The sequence below is a fragment of the Drosophila mojavensis genome, unplaced genomic scaffold (genome assembly GCF_018153725.1).
Source record: "Drosophila mojavensis isolate 15081-1352.22 unplaced genomic scaffold, ASM1815372v1 contig_36, whole genome shotgun sequence".
NCBI lineage: Eukaryota > Metazoa > Arthropoda > Insecta > Diptera > Drosophilidae > Drosophila > Drosophila mojavensis.
The window spans coordinates 12,076,197-12,090,019 of record NW_025318858.1 but is presented as its reverse complement, the minus strand read 5'-3'; the positions used below and the strand labels follow the sequence as shown (position 1 = coordinate 12,090,019).

Here is a 13,823-nt window from a genome sequence, read left to right as displayed (position 1 = left end):
TTTTTTTTTTACAACTGTTTAAATGCTTATCAAACAAATGAGTAATTCAATGATTTTTGAGACAAGGGAAGAAAGAAAACTATATAAATATATTTTTATTTATGAATTAATAACAGTTATTTCGGTTCAGCTTTTTGAATTTACTATATTTTTAATTTTAATTTTTATTATTTTACTATTTTATTCAGCTTTAAAAACTGTTTTCTGTTCAGTTCTTCAAATAACGAAGTAAAGTATTTATTTGTTATTGTTATTTTTTACTCAGTGAATGAAAACCAGCGAAATATTTCCGAGAAAATGGAATTATTATATTAATAAATATAATATAAATATAATACTGTTGAATTTTAGTAATTAAAAAAGTCATAATAAAAATAAAAGAAATTTTCAAAATAATTTATGTTTTTATTTTTTATTTTATTTTGAAATTAATAAATGAATAATAATTGTTAAAGAAAATTTTTATTGCTTTAAAGTAATATTTCATTAATTTAATTTTTTATTTTTATTATTATTTTTTTAATAAAATTTTGTTTTTTTTGTTTTTTTGTTTTTTTTTTTTTTTTTGAAAACAATATTGAATTAGTCCTTAATTAAATTACGCAACAACAGCAACTCAATGCAACATATAAAAAAATATAAAAAAATATTTAAATTTTTATCGAAATATTTGCATTTTGTTTTCCTTTTAAGCTTTTCGCTATATTATGACGTAGTTTGTCTCAAAAAAGAAATAAATAAAAATAAATAAATAAAAAAATACTTTTTAACACGCACACTGTACGAATTCTCTGCAAAACTCTCCATATATCTCTCTCCCTTTCGCTCTCCTTCTCTTTTGCATTGTCTCACTGTCTCTCTCTCTCTCTCTCTCTCTCTCTGTCTCTAGCTGTCTATGCGTGATTGTCTTATCAGCAAGCAACGTTTGCGCTCCCTCTCATTCACCTCTCCTCACTCTCTCCCTCTCTCTTTCTCTTTCTGTCTTTTGTAGTTTCAAAACAAAGTCCATTTGTTATTGTTGGTCAATTTTTTTCAACGTACAGTAGAGACAACATTTAAAATGCTATTATCTAATCGCTGCTGCGCCTCAGCTTGTGTGTGTGTGTGTGTGAGAGAGAGAGTGCGCACTTGCCTTGGCGATAAGCCTAAGCGCAGTGTTTAGTTATTTTTATTAAATTATGAACACAGGCAACTAAGTTGAGGGCCCAAAAATAAAAATTTTAATATACACACATATATATGCATATACACACATATATAAAAACTGACGAACAAACTATTTATAAAGAAATTTGTTGTGTGTGGCTCAAAACTGGTTTAACCTGTTCGCAAATGCTGTAGGCCAAAAAGAAGAGGAAAAAAAACACAACACCATCTAACAATAAACTAATTAAATCAAATCAAAATACGTCGCAAAAGTGCGCACAGAGAGAGCGAGCAAGTGAGCGAGCGAGCGAGAGAGAGAGAGCGAGATAAAAAGAGATTACCAGAAGAGAGGCATATAAAAATAGCTCAAGAAACTGTTCATTGAAAATTATAAATAAAATGTTTAAGAATGTTTTAAACATATACATCTAGATGATTGCATATATACAAACATTTTACATATAAACATTTCAATATCATATGCAAAATGTGCGAGATAACAAAGCAAATTGGCCGACACGCTCGTGTGATACGGGGGCCCCACATTGTATTTGTATCTGTTAGATACTTGCCGTGTATCTGTAAGCGACACGCACTCGCGAGCATTCTGAGCATTCTACATGTCTACAACGCCAACTTCAATTTGCCAGTTGCTCAATTTGTCAATTTGTCCATTTGGTTAGTTTAGTTTAGAGCTTCGCGTATCGTTGTGTTTGTCTTGTAGATCCGTTAAGGCCGTCTTAATGCCCAAGTTTGTTTGCTGCTGCATTAGCAGCAGAGAAGTATTACGACTGAACCGCAAACGCAACTCGCTCTGTGATTATGTAATATCAATAAAAGTGTTGTACACTGAATGAAAATGTTGCCAGTTCTCCAGCAGAGACCATAGAACTTACGGTAAACATATTTATTTGTGTTCTTAAATGCTTTTATAGAATAAAGATGTATGTCTAACCAATATACAATATAGATAAGATGATAGATAATCTAACCATGGGGATGTAAATTATGTTTAACTATAGAGCATAAAGAAGCTCTGCGTGCTTCCAAATAAAATTTAACGATATATAAAAAATGATAATAATAACAATGAATAAATAAATAAATTAATTAAAAATTTAAATAAAAGTAACAAATTGCAACACTTTAAAACTCTTATATTATAGCCTTACTCTTATACATTTTCTTTGAATCATATAATACGTAGCTTAGCTTTGAAATTCATATGTTATGGATATTTTCTATGTTTTAAATATAAAGAAATTTAAGTCTCAAACTATTAAATAATATATTCAAAAGTCAAACTGAATTGAGATTTGATTCATTTTGTCTGCAGTAAATGAATTGACCATTCCAATCAGAATACCATTCTGTACTCCACTTTTTCGCTCAGTGCACACTTTTTGCCACACTCAATCTTATGCACCACAATCGCTTTCCGACTGTCTGATAGCCGCCCTGCCCTGCAAATGTCTGATAAACGACTTCGACTAACTGAAGCAAATGCAATCAACAATTGGAAATCAGAAATAGACTACGACAACGATTGTCTGTCGGACTGTCTAATATGTGTCTCATAAACAATTACACACACACATACACACACACACATTGAAGATTGTTTTCAAATAAATGTGAAATGAGATATATTGAAGGAAAAAAATAAATACAAAATAAAAATAATAAAATATAGTCATCAATTATTGCATAGATATATAACAATTTTATTTATTAATTTATACTTTAGAAAAAGATTTCACGTTTTCATATGCTTTAGATATTCTTTATTTATAAGATTATTTTGAATATATATATATAGATATTTTATATACCTTTTATTTTCCCAAAATTTTGCAACTCCAAGAGCTCAATTAATATTTAAATGCGTTGTAATCCAAGTTTCTTTTCTGAAGTTTGTTTAACTGCATTTTAAGGATCCAATTTATAATTCATATTCATATTATTTGTAATTATTTACATAATTATTTCATTAATTGGTTGCACATTTATTTGCACTTGATTCACGGCACTAGGCAACACTGGCCTAACAATATATATATATATATATATGGTTGATTGTAAATTTATGTTGTTGTTGTTGCTGTTGTTGTATACAATTTGCAAAGTGAAACCGTTGCGTGTATAAATATATATATATATATTTATTTATGTATATTTATATGTATGTACTACTCTATGTGTTGCTATAAATTTGCTTTCTATTGATTTAATTTCAAGGCGAACTCGATATATTTTTGTTTTTATTTTGTTTTGTTATATTTTCAACTTGTGAGAATATATAATAGATATATATAGTATTTATGGATATCTTCTAGAAAATTATATAGTACTTGTCGTATAAGTCAGATCTATAGAGATTAAGTGTGGGCAAAGACCAAAAAAAGAAACAAAACGAAAAAAGTGAAGAGACTATTAGTAAAAGAAAAACTTTAACTTCATAATATTAAGAGTGAGAAAGGAGAACGGTGAGACGGGGGTACGGTTGGCGCACAACAAGACAAGAGTGCGAAACGCAATGGAACCGAAACAAAATATAAATAAAGATACGCGCAGGCGGCAACGACAGCGGCAGCGGCTGCGATAGCGACAGCGACGTACGAAGACGGACCACAAAACGAGTGACGGCAATTGGATTATGAAACGCGGCCGACGCGGCAAAGCGACATGAGAGAGCCCGACGACAAACACACAGAGCGAGAGAGAGAGTGTTGAAGAGAGAATCCGCGCGCGCTCTGAGACGAGCTGGCAATGAAACGCGACACAAAAATTCCGTAACCAAGTTGGAAAAATTGTTGTAAAAAGCAAATAGACACACGAATTAAATACGTTTTCCAGTTAGCTTCCTAAAACGTATATATTCTAATACAATGAATATGGGTTTTATTGTGAATAATTTGCATTGCAAAGACTCCAAAACACACGCACACCAACAATCACGCAGGCACACACGCTCACAATTGAATGCACGCACTTTGCATCTTTTGCTTTTTTTGTTGGGCTGCGCCAAGTGATTTGCTTTTTGCGCACTTTTATATAGATTTTCAAAACTGTAGATCAAACAGCCCAATATATTCACAATTGTTTGGCTAGTTAGATGTGAATTAGATATTTGCAATTTAGGCTGGGGAAACACGCACGACACGCGACCGAAAGACACGTCGACAGTGGGGACAGCAGAGGCTGGCACTTTTTTTTTTTGTTGACTGCCTTGCGTGGGTCCAGCCAAACAACCTTACCAAACGAAATACAAACTCGAACTGAAACACGACGCAGACATACACCAGCTGTGTGTTTGCGCTGTCTTTCAGTTTATTTTGCTTACGCTCTCAGTCGCTCGCTCGCTCACTCTCTCTGTCTCTCTCTCGCTATCTCTCTGTGTCGCTTCGGCTCCTTGTGTCAAGTGTCGTGCGAGCGCTAAAGTTTTTATTGCTTGTTGGCAATGCTCAACAATGGCTGCGCATAGTGCGTCTCTGCTTACACCAGGGCATGACAACCGCCCAATTAAAACGAGATGCAACAACTGCTGCTTCTCTGTGCCGTTTTACAGCTAGTGCTGCGCTCTTCCGATCTCTGGAAGCTACTGCCGGCATTTTCATTTTGCGTGGTGGCCCCACAATTAGCGTATCTCTCACAGATACGCGGCGCTTAACGACAGCCAACGAAAACGACGACAGCGGCTACGTCAAGAACGGTAAGCAAAAACAATAACAACTATTACTGTTTTGTTTTTGTTGTGTTTTTGCAAAAATTTAATGGCGACTTTTGGGAAAAAAACAAAAATATATATTTTCCATTAAAAAATCTTTTAAGACAAAAAATATATAAAAAATAAGCTAAATATATGACATGATAATATTTCATAATTATAACGCACTATAAAATGCAGTATGAATTTCTAAATGACTTTCCGTCTACAAAAATAATAAACCGTTGATCATCTCACACGTCACAACAGAAAGAGATTACAAAAAAATTTCACCAACAAAACACACGGCAAATGCAACAAAAACAAATTTTGATGACGAAACACATGTTGTGTTTGTGATGAGTGCACAAACACAAACACAAATGCAAACACACGTCAGTATGACCAAAGAGAGAGCGCAGACCGCTCGCTACTGCAATTGCTACCGCGCGTTCTCTCTCTCTCTCTCCCTCTCAATGATTCGGCAAGTTGCGCTCATTTGCAGCTTTGTCGCGCTCCGCAACGACAAAAAAATGTAAGCACAAAAATAAACAAAATGGAAAAGCTCTCAACGCCATCGTCGTCGTCGTCGTCACTGTCGCCTTCAATTTCAATAGCACTCAGTGCTACTCGCTGGGTTCCTACACATGCACAGATACGCATAGGCACATATATAAATTTGTACATATAGCTAGACATATACATACATATATACATAGTTTTATTGGCAGCTATTTTGCAGCTTTTTATGGCAATTTTTTAAGCAACGCGCTATCAAATGAAATTTTTTTAATGTTTTCATCTGTATGTAAAAACACAAAAATTTCAAAATCAGAATATTTTTATTTGGCCTATTACTATTAACAGGTTTGCATTGCTGATAAGAAATGTTGTGCTCATTTGAAATTTTCAAATTATATTGAAGCTACTATTAAAGCTTCCTAACACTTGAATATCCACTTCAAAAGCTTTATAATTGCTTGAATATTAACAACATTTTCAATTGCAGGCTCTTGTCAATTGATAAGAAATATCGCGAGTTCAGCATAAAAGAGTTTTTCGTTTATGGTCAGAGATATGATATGCAATCTCTCAACTAGGTCAAGTCAAGATTAAAATTTTCAATATGAAATTTTTTTTAAAATCATTGTAAGAACATTAAATTAAATAACTCATTATATTAAATACAAAGATAAGCATAACCATTTAGAATTTAAGTTCTATATTTTTGATACTCTGATAAATTATCAGAATCTAATAAAGAGATATTTATACTAAGCAATGAAAATGATTCAATATATGTTTAGGTTTATGTGTATGTATATACATATTGTATAATATTCAAATAATACGACGAAGCTATCTGAATGGGGATATTTATAAAAAAAAAGTTTGTTCAATGATGTGATGTGATATTGTTTCAGCAATAATAATTTAATTTGATTATAAAGCAAAATGTAAAACAGAAATGTATTACTAAAAAAAAAAAAAAAAAAAAAAAAAAAAAAATATATATATATATATATATATATATATATATATATATATATATATATATATATATATATATATATAAATAAAATTGCATCAATATTAATTACAACTATACTACGTAATTAACATAAATATATTTATTTAATTTTTGTGCATAACATTTATTTTTAGCAAACGCCTAGCAGAGGCTAAGTATATAATGACCAAATATGACTAAATAATATAAATATAAATAAAACATATACATATATGAATATCCAAAATATATACAAAAAATAAATTAATTAAATTAATTTAAAAATTGTTTGCAATAATAAATGTTAAATTTCTTGTATGTATATTTCATATTATTTACAAAAGGCTTAAAATATTTTCCTCTTCAGATGACGTCATCGCGCTAGAGTTATTTGACAAGGTCCATAAAACGATTTTATGTTTCTTACCACTCAATTTGCAGTTGGGATTTATTTTTTAAGGTTTTTTTTTTTTTTTTTTTTTTTTTTGGTTTTGTCGACACTTTAGATTTTGCTTAAGATTCTTTTTGCCAGCCTTAATTATGCATGACAAATGCAGTTAAGCTGCTGATTGTATGCACATAATTACCACAGAACAATAACAACAACAAGCGATAACTACAACAACAACAACAACTAAAACACTTACCAAAAACTGCCAACAACAAGAAAAGCCAAATGGCAAATGTGCTACTTTAATTGCTGACAGTTTGAAAAACTTGATACTCGCCCAGCGAAACGACAAAGCGAGCATATTTGTGCGCTGTAAATGATATATGAAGTTGGAGATTTGAAATATGGAAAGAAACAGCGACTTGCATTCCTATTATACAGTTATATTTTATTTTTATTTTATATATTTATGTTTATTATATTTTATCTTTATTATATATATTTATGTTTATTATATTTTATTTTTATTTTATATATTTATATTTTTTCATTTTATATGCAATTGGCATTTTGACATATACATTTTTAAAAAGATTAGCTTTTTTGGCTATATGGGCTATCTATTTTCCCAATCGGTAAATCAGAAAATTATATATAGAACCACATTCATTAATCTGATAGTAATTTATAATAAATATTTCTTCTAATTTTTCCAAGTATTTCATCTGAATAATCATGGTCTATCTGCTCAACAGGTATATTTATAAATAATGCCCATTGAGGCGTGGCACCTTAAATAATGTTGGTAATGGCATGTGAACAAGTATTATGCAGTCGGTTCTTTATTGATATTTCACTTTTGTGTCATTTTCTTTTTCGTTTCGTTCTTTTATATTGTATATATATATATATATATATTTATATATATATATATATATATATATATATATATATATATATAAATATATATGTATATATATATTTGTTTGCTTCTTTTTTTGTTTGCTAATATTACAAACAATTAGAAGCAAAATGACGAGAGACAATGCTTAAATGAGAAAAGAAAAACGAATTTGATGAGCAACGAGAAAAACGCAACTGTTGCCAACAACAACACAATTTCCCAAAGTTTTCGCTGGAAAACTGTTTGTTGGCATTGAAGACTCTAGTCATTTGCTAGATGAACTAAGCAGAAAGAAGTGATGCACTAGCAGATACCCTAGACTTGTGCAATATAAATGAAAACTCCAAAGCAAGCGGAATTTGGAACATAATAATTAAATAAAAATAATTAAATAATAACTATAAATATTAATTATAAAGCTGGCGAAGTTTTGAAATTCATTCTTGTTTTGTATTATGTATAAATAATTTATTTAAAATAAGAAAAAAAATTTTAACTAGTTATAGTTAAATTAAAAACATTTTTTTTTTCCTAAGAATACAAAAATTTTGTATATAATTTTCTGTGTGTTAGTTTATAAATTTCATAAAACCGATTTATAAACTTATAGAACTTATCTTAAAATATCCCAAGTACACGCTTAAAAACCTATAATTTTAAGTGAATATTATATATTATTATTCCCCTTAGCAACACCCTCTACAGGGCATATCAGCTTGCCAAAGAAGCCCTCCAAGCCCAGCAAAAAACCAGTAGTTCCCAACGTGATGCCATAAACTTCTGTGTGTTAGTTTATAAACGCTTCTGTGGACCCCCCGCCAAAGCCCACGGCTAGACAAAAATCAAAATCAATGTCTGCTCCACACACACACACAGAAAATAGCAGAAAAAACGTGTGCTACAGGTAAAAAATAGAAAAAGAAGAAGAAGAGACAAAAAAACCAAATCAAGTCGCAAGTTGGAGCGAAAATGAGTTTTGGCCCAAGAATTGCCTTGAGTTGGTTTTACGAAAAGAAAAAGCAGAAAAAAAATGTGAATGAAGGTTTGAGTTTTTTTTTTTTTTTTTTTTTTTTTTTTTTGAGTTTGCCAAGAAAAGGGTACTGCCAAAATAAATATAGTGAATAGAGTTGCAGACAAGATGAAGAATCGTATAACAGTTTTAGTTATGCCCTTATAAAAACTAACAAAAACTCCAATTGGAATACGCTGCAATGGGAGTTCGTATTGAATCTAATTGGATGTAAAACCCATTTGATAAATATTTAAGAATATTATACGTAGTAATATTAAATATTTCACATTATATTTATAATTTTATTTATATTTAAATTTTATAGTACTTATAACTTTTAAAAATATGTTTTTATTATTAGAATAGAAAGCATTTAAATTTCAATGTAAAGATATAAATAAAAAAAATATTTCGTTTATTTTAAATTAATTTACCTTTAAATATTTATATACTAGTATATCTTAAGACTCATTTTGAGTGTAATACTAAAAAAATTCATACATATGTTAAATGAAACGAATATTATTCTTGTATGTATTTATAATTATTTAAGTATTTCAATTCAATTAATTTTTAAATCTAAAACCAAGTTCGAGTTAAAAACCATTTTTCAATTGAATTTCATTTCATTATTTTGACAAATGTTAACTGTGATTTCGCATTGCCCCAAGAAAAAGAAAGGCGAAACAAAACACCTGGCAAACGCTGGCACTATTAAGCCCACCGTCTAATCATTTTGTTGGCCAACTTCTGGACTTCTTTATTCATTCGACCTTACCGTATCTATGCGCCGTTATTTTTTTTTTCTACTTTTTTGAGAACTACTTGGTGACTGTACATTTAATTTTTTTATTTTTATTTTTTTTTGCCTTTGCTACGCTTTGTTAGCAATTTATTTATGGGATTTTTTCTTCTCTTATTTCTTCTTTCTTTGTTGTTGTTGAACACTATTATATTCAACTCTTTGGGGTTTCTTGTTGAAGACCTTAAAGACATATTGTTGTTGTTGTTGTATTTTGTATTTTTGCTTTGCGTTTTGTACTTTGAGTTGCGGTGCAAAAATTGCTGATTAAATAATTTTTATTCGATGGCAAAGCGCATAAATCGCTAACAAAATATAAATGAAAACTATTATTTTGTATAGTTTTGTTAAAGAGAGAGATATTCGTGTTTATCATAATACGCCTTCTAGGATACTCGGGTCTATTTTTTTATTTATTTTTTTTCACATTATGTAGCATATTTACTTTTGCCTTTAGCTACTTGTTTTTAGCTTTTCGATAAAAAGAGGACATTTTTAAAGAATTTTAAATCTTTTTTTTTTTTTTTTTTTTTTTTTTTTGGCTGAGCCCAACTTTTTTAAAATTTGTATTTATTTTTTGTTAATTTTTGGTTTTTACATATTGAATAAATTGTGTATATGCTTGAGTATTTGTATTATTTTTGTCCAATTTTTTGATTTTGATTACATGTTAAAAAAAAAGGTTTGTTTAAAAATTTAAATAACATTTTTGTTATAAAAAGATATAAAGCAATTTTAACTTTAAGACCAATCATTAATAAGTGCGTTTCTTCATCTAGTCTAAATCATTGTTAAATATAGTAGCAATAATTATTAGTAGTTAAATATAGTAGCATTCATTTTAATCACTTTTAGCTATATTTCAATTTTTGTTTAAAATAGAATTTTTTTTGTCCATTTCTTTGCATCGATTTAATTATTTTAATATAATTTCTCCCCGCGTATTATCATAAAATATTTACTTAATTTGCTATTTGCTCAAGTTGAAGCGCAGACTTGTTGCTTTTTCTCGTACGGGAATAAAAAGCATTTGTTGCTTTCAAATTCATAAATGTTTATTTAATATTGTACGCACTGCCATACATTTATTTGCAGCTTGCGCTTTGGGTTTTCTTTCACTTCTTTTTTGTTTATTTATTTATTTTATTTTTATTTTTTTTTGCAGGTTGACGAAAGTGAAATGAGTATATTAGTTTTGTGTCATGTCCGCATGAATGAAAATCATTTCGATGTTACTAAAGGCATACGGGTGGCGTGGTAAATACTATACTATACTATAGAAAATAGATCTGAAGGCTTTTGGGCCATGAATGAGTATTCTGCAGTCTGTAATGCTCGACCTAAATTTCCGCTTGTTCTGGCTTGCGCTTTAGCGTATTTATTTTATTTTATTATTATTGTATTCCATTTTTTCCAATTTATTCTATTTTATGCTGATGCTACAATTCGACAGGTGTTGCAACCATGGAGTAACGACGTTAAAACTTATTTTGACGCTGAAATTGAAGTTTAATTTGATATTTTGTTTTGATTGCATTTCATTTGTTTTTGTATAATTTTCGAGCTTCTATTGCATTTCAACTATGACCCATAAGTTGTAAGTAAGTTCAATTTCTTTATATACATATTTAAGTTGGGAACGTTGAAAAAAATTTCAAATTTCAAATATGTATGTTCCAAACTAAATTCTTCATTAAAATTTCTATTTTTATAACAAAAAATTAATATAATTTAAAAATTAAATAGATAGGAAATATGAAAATATAAACCAGTTTTCCATTAAATTATTTATTTTTTTTTTTAATTTTATATATTCTAATTAAATATATCTTTTATATCTGAATTATTAATTTTTTTTGTAATATTTTAATTAAGTATTTTGTATTGTATTTATTTATATATAATATTACTAATTGCGCTGTAATCTTAAACAACATATGCAATAAAAATAAATAAATGAAAAAGTATATTTATACAAATATTATGAGTGAATGTATTTTCAACATATTTGAAATTGATTATATTTATCACACAAGTTATAAACACAACGATTTTATATTTAGGCAACATTTAGTTTTTAATTTATATTGCAATTCATTGTTCTTATTTTATTTAAATAAGTTTGTTCGCTAGTTTTTGTTCTATAATTAATTTTGTTGACTTTCAAAAATATTTGTTGTTTAATTTTTACACTAGTATTTTATTATGTATATATAAAAATATTTATTTTTCAATATTTTAAAATTTTTATTTATTTATTTATTTATTTTTTTTTAATATATATATTTTAATTTGTTTCCCATTGTTTTTATATTCCTTAGATTTTTGTGTATTATAAGTGTATATTTTTATATACATTTTCAATACTTTTTTTCAGAGTATTTCTGATTCAGGCATATTAGCTGCAATTAAAGTTATTAGCTCTGTATTACCAAGTCTATTTTTGGATTCCGGAAGATGTTCTCTCAGCTGTTCAAAACGATCTTCCACTTCACTGCCCCTACCCCACCCTCCATCTTAGCCAATTAGACAGCAAGTGACGGCGAATTTTGTGGTCGCCCAAATACGAAGAAGAAGAGCGAAGCCCCAAGTAGCTGGCAACAAGCAACAAGCAACACACGAGTAGCGACACGTGCTTACAACGAAACTGGCCAGGTGGGGCAGCCGATGCATGTGCAAGGTAATCAAGGGGCAGGTGTGATAGTTGGGGGGGCAATCAATGTTGTAAGCCAGTGTGAAAATGGAGAGGCAAAGTGTGTTGTTGTTGTTTGTTGTTGTTTGTCTGCGCTTATGGAATTTTTTATGAATGATGCAGCAGCAGCGCAGCAACAACGCCAACAACAACAACAACAACAACAACAGCCACTGCCGCTTTTTTTGACGTTGATGAAGTGCTGAAAAGCAACAGCAATTGTTGCTCTTGCTTAACGCAGCATTTGTTTATGAATTAATAAAATTTTAATTATGTTGCACAAATAATTGCGCACTTGTGCAGAATAACATGACAGTCAAAAGCAACAGCAACAACCAGCTAACAACAATAACTGTAAATGCTAATGGGCAACCAAAGTGCAATTTGAATAATTGATCACATGCACATTTTTATACATTTTAATTAAAAATTTCCTGACAGCATAAAATGCACAAATAAATAACTAGCAAAAATAATAATAATAATAATAAAAAACATATTTATGAACAGCTGGCGGTAGAAACATATTGCAGAAAAACATGCAATTGCCGCAAGGCTGAGCAGGCTCAACAAAAAATCTCGAATATTGCATTAATCACAAAAATGTCACAAATACGAGTTCTGATTGGACGGAGTACAAATCAAATTTTAATATGAGAAATACATTCAAATTTATATCTGTATCTGTGTGGGATAAACTTATTAAATCAATACGTTAATTGGATTTTAAAATGTGATGCAAGCAGATGAGAATCGTAGAGAAAGGCGATATGTTGCGATTCAATTTTAAAGTTAGTGAGGAAGATGAAACTAGGGAAACAGAACAGAACAGAGAACAAGAAATGGGGAAAGGAATAAATAAATATAGAGAAAAAGAGATGGAGACAGAAGAAATACAGAACAAGAATGAGAGAGAGAGAGAGAGAGAGTGAGAGGCAGAACAATATCGAATGAGATACAGGGATATCAAAAGAAAGAAGAGAGAGAAAATGAATAAGTGACAGAGAAATCGAAAAAGAAAGAGAAGGAGAGGTAGGGGACAGATAAAAAATAGACAAAGACAGAGTTAAATTTCATAAAAGAGAAGGAGAATCAATGAGTGAGAGTGTGTGCGTGTATGCGAGAGAGAAACAGAGAGAGAGAGAGTGAGACAGTATATATGTGTGTGTGAGGGAAAGAGAGAGAGAGAGAGAGAGAGAGTGAGACACAAAAGTATGTAGACTTATAAGAGGGAATTGCGGAAAGAGAGATAGACGGAAACAAGGAGATGGTCAGAAGGAAAAAATGAGATGTTGATAAGAAAGTGATCAAATTTCAGAAAAAATCAACAGCACATCTATTGAGTGAGACCAAAATAAAGAGAAAGGGGAAGTAAGAGAGGTGGAGACACATAAAACAGTTGCTTTTAATTTCGCAATATAGTTTTTCCCTATCTTGACATATTAATATTTATTCTAATACCTCTCAATCAAAAAATACACGAATAAATTATCAATTATTTATTAAATTGTAGATAAGTGAAAATGAAATTGGAATCGAATGTAGATATAAACATAGTAATATAATATATATATCGTACATAGCTCATTTGAAATGTTTTGTTGAGTAGTATTTCTAACCTTTTCTGCATTTCGTCTTCATATCTTTCATTACCTCAGCT

At 29.8% G+C, this 13,823-nt stretch overlaps 1 protein-coding gene across 2 annotated transcripts in view; it reads right to left on the bottom strand.

Annotated features, from left to right (window-relative positions):
• The window catches only part of LOC6576602 (neurogenic protein mastermind), a 109,030-nt gene extending 104,602 nt beyond the window's left edge, over positions 1 to 4,428 (bottom strand). Inside the window, exon 1 of one of the 2 annotated variants that reach the window (XM_032729404.2) lies at positions 2,979 to 4,428. The gene's annotated coding sequence lies outside the window, so the exon portion shown is untranslated. The remainder of the gene's footprint in view (positions 1 to 2,978) is intronic. The other variant, XM_032729405.2, reaches the window with a different exon arrangement.
• Positions 4,429 to 13,823: the final 9,395 nt, after the last annotated feature.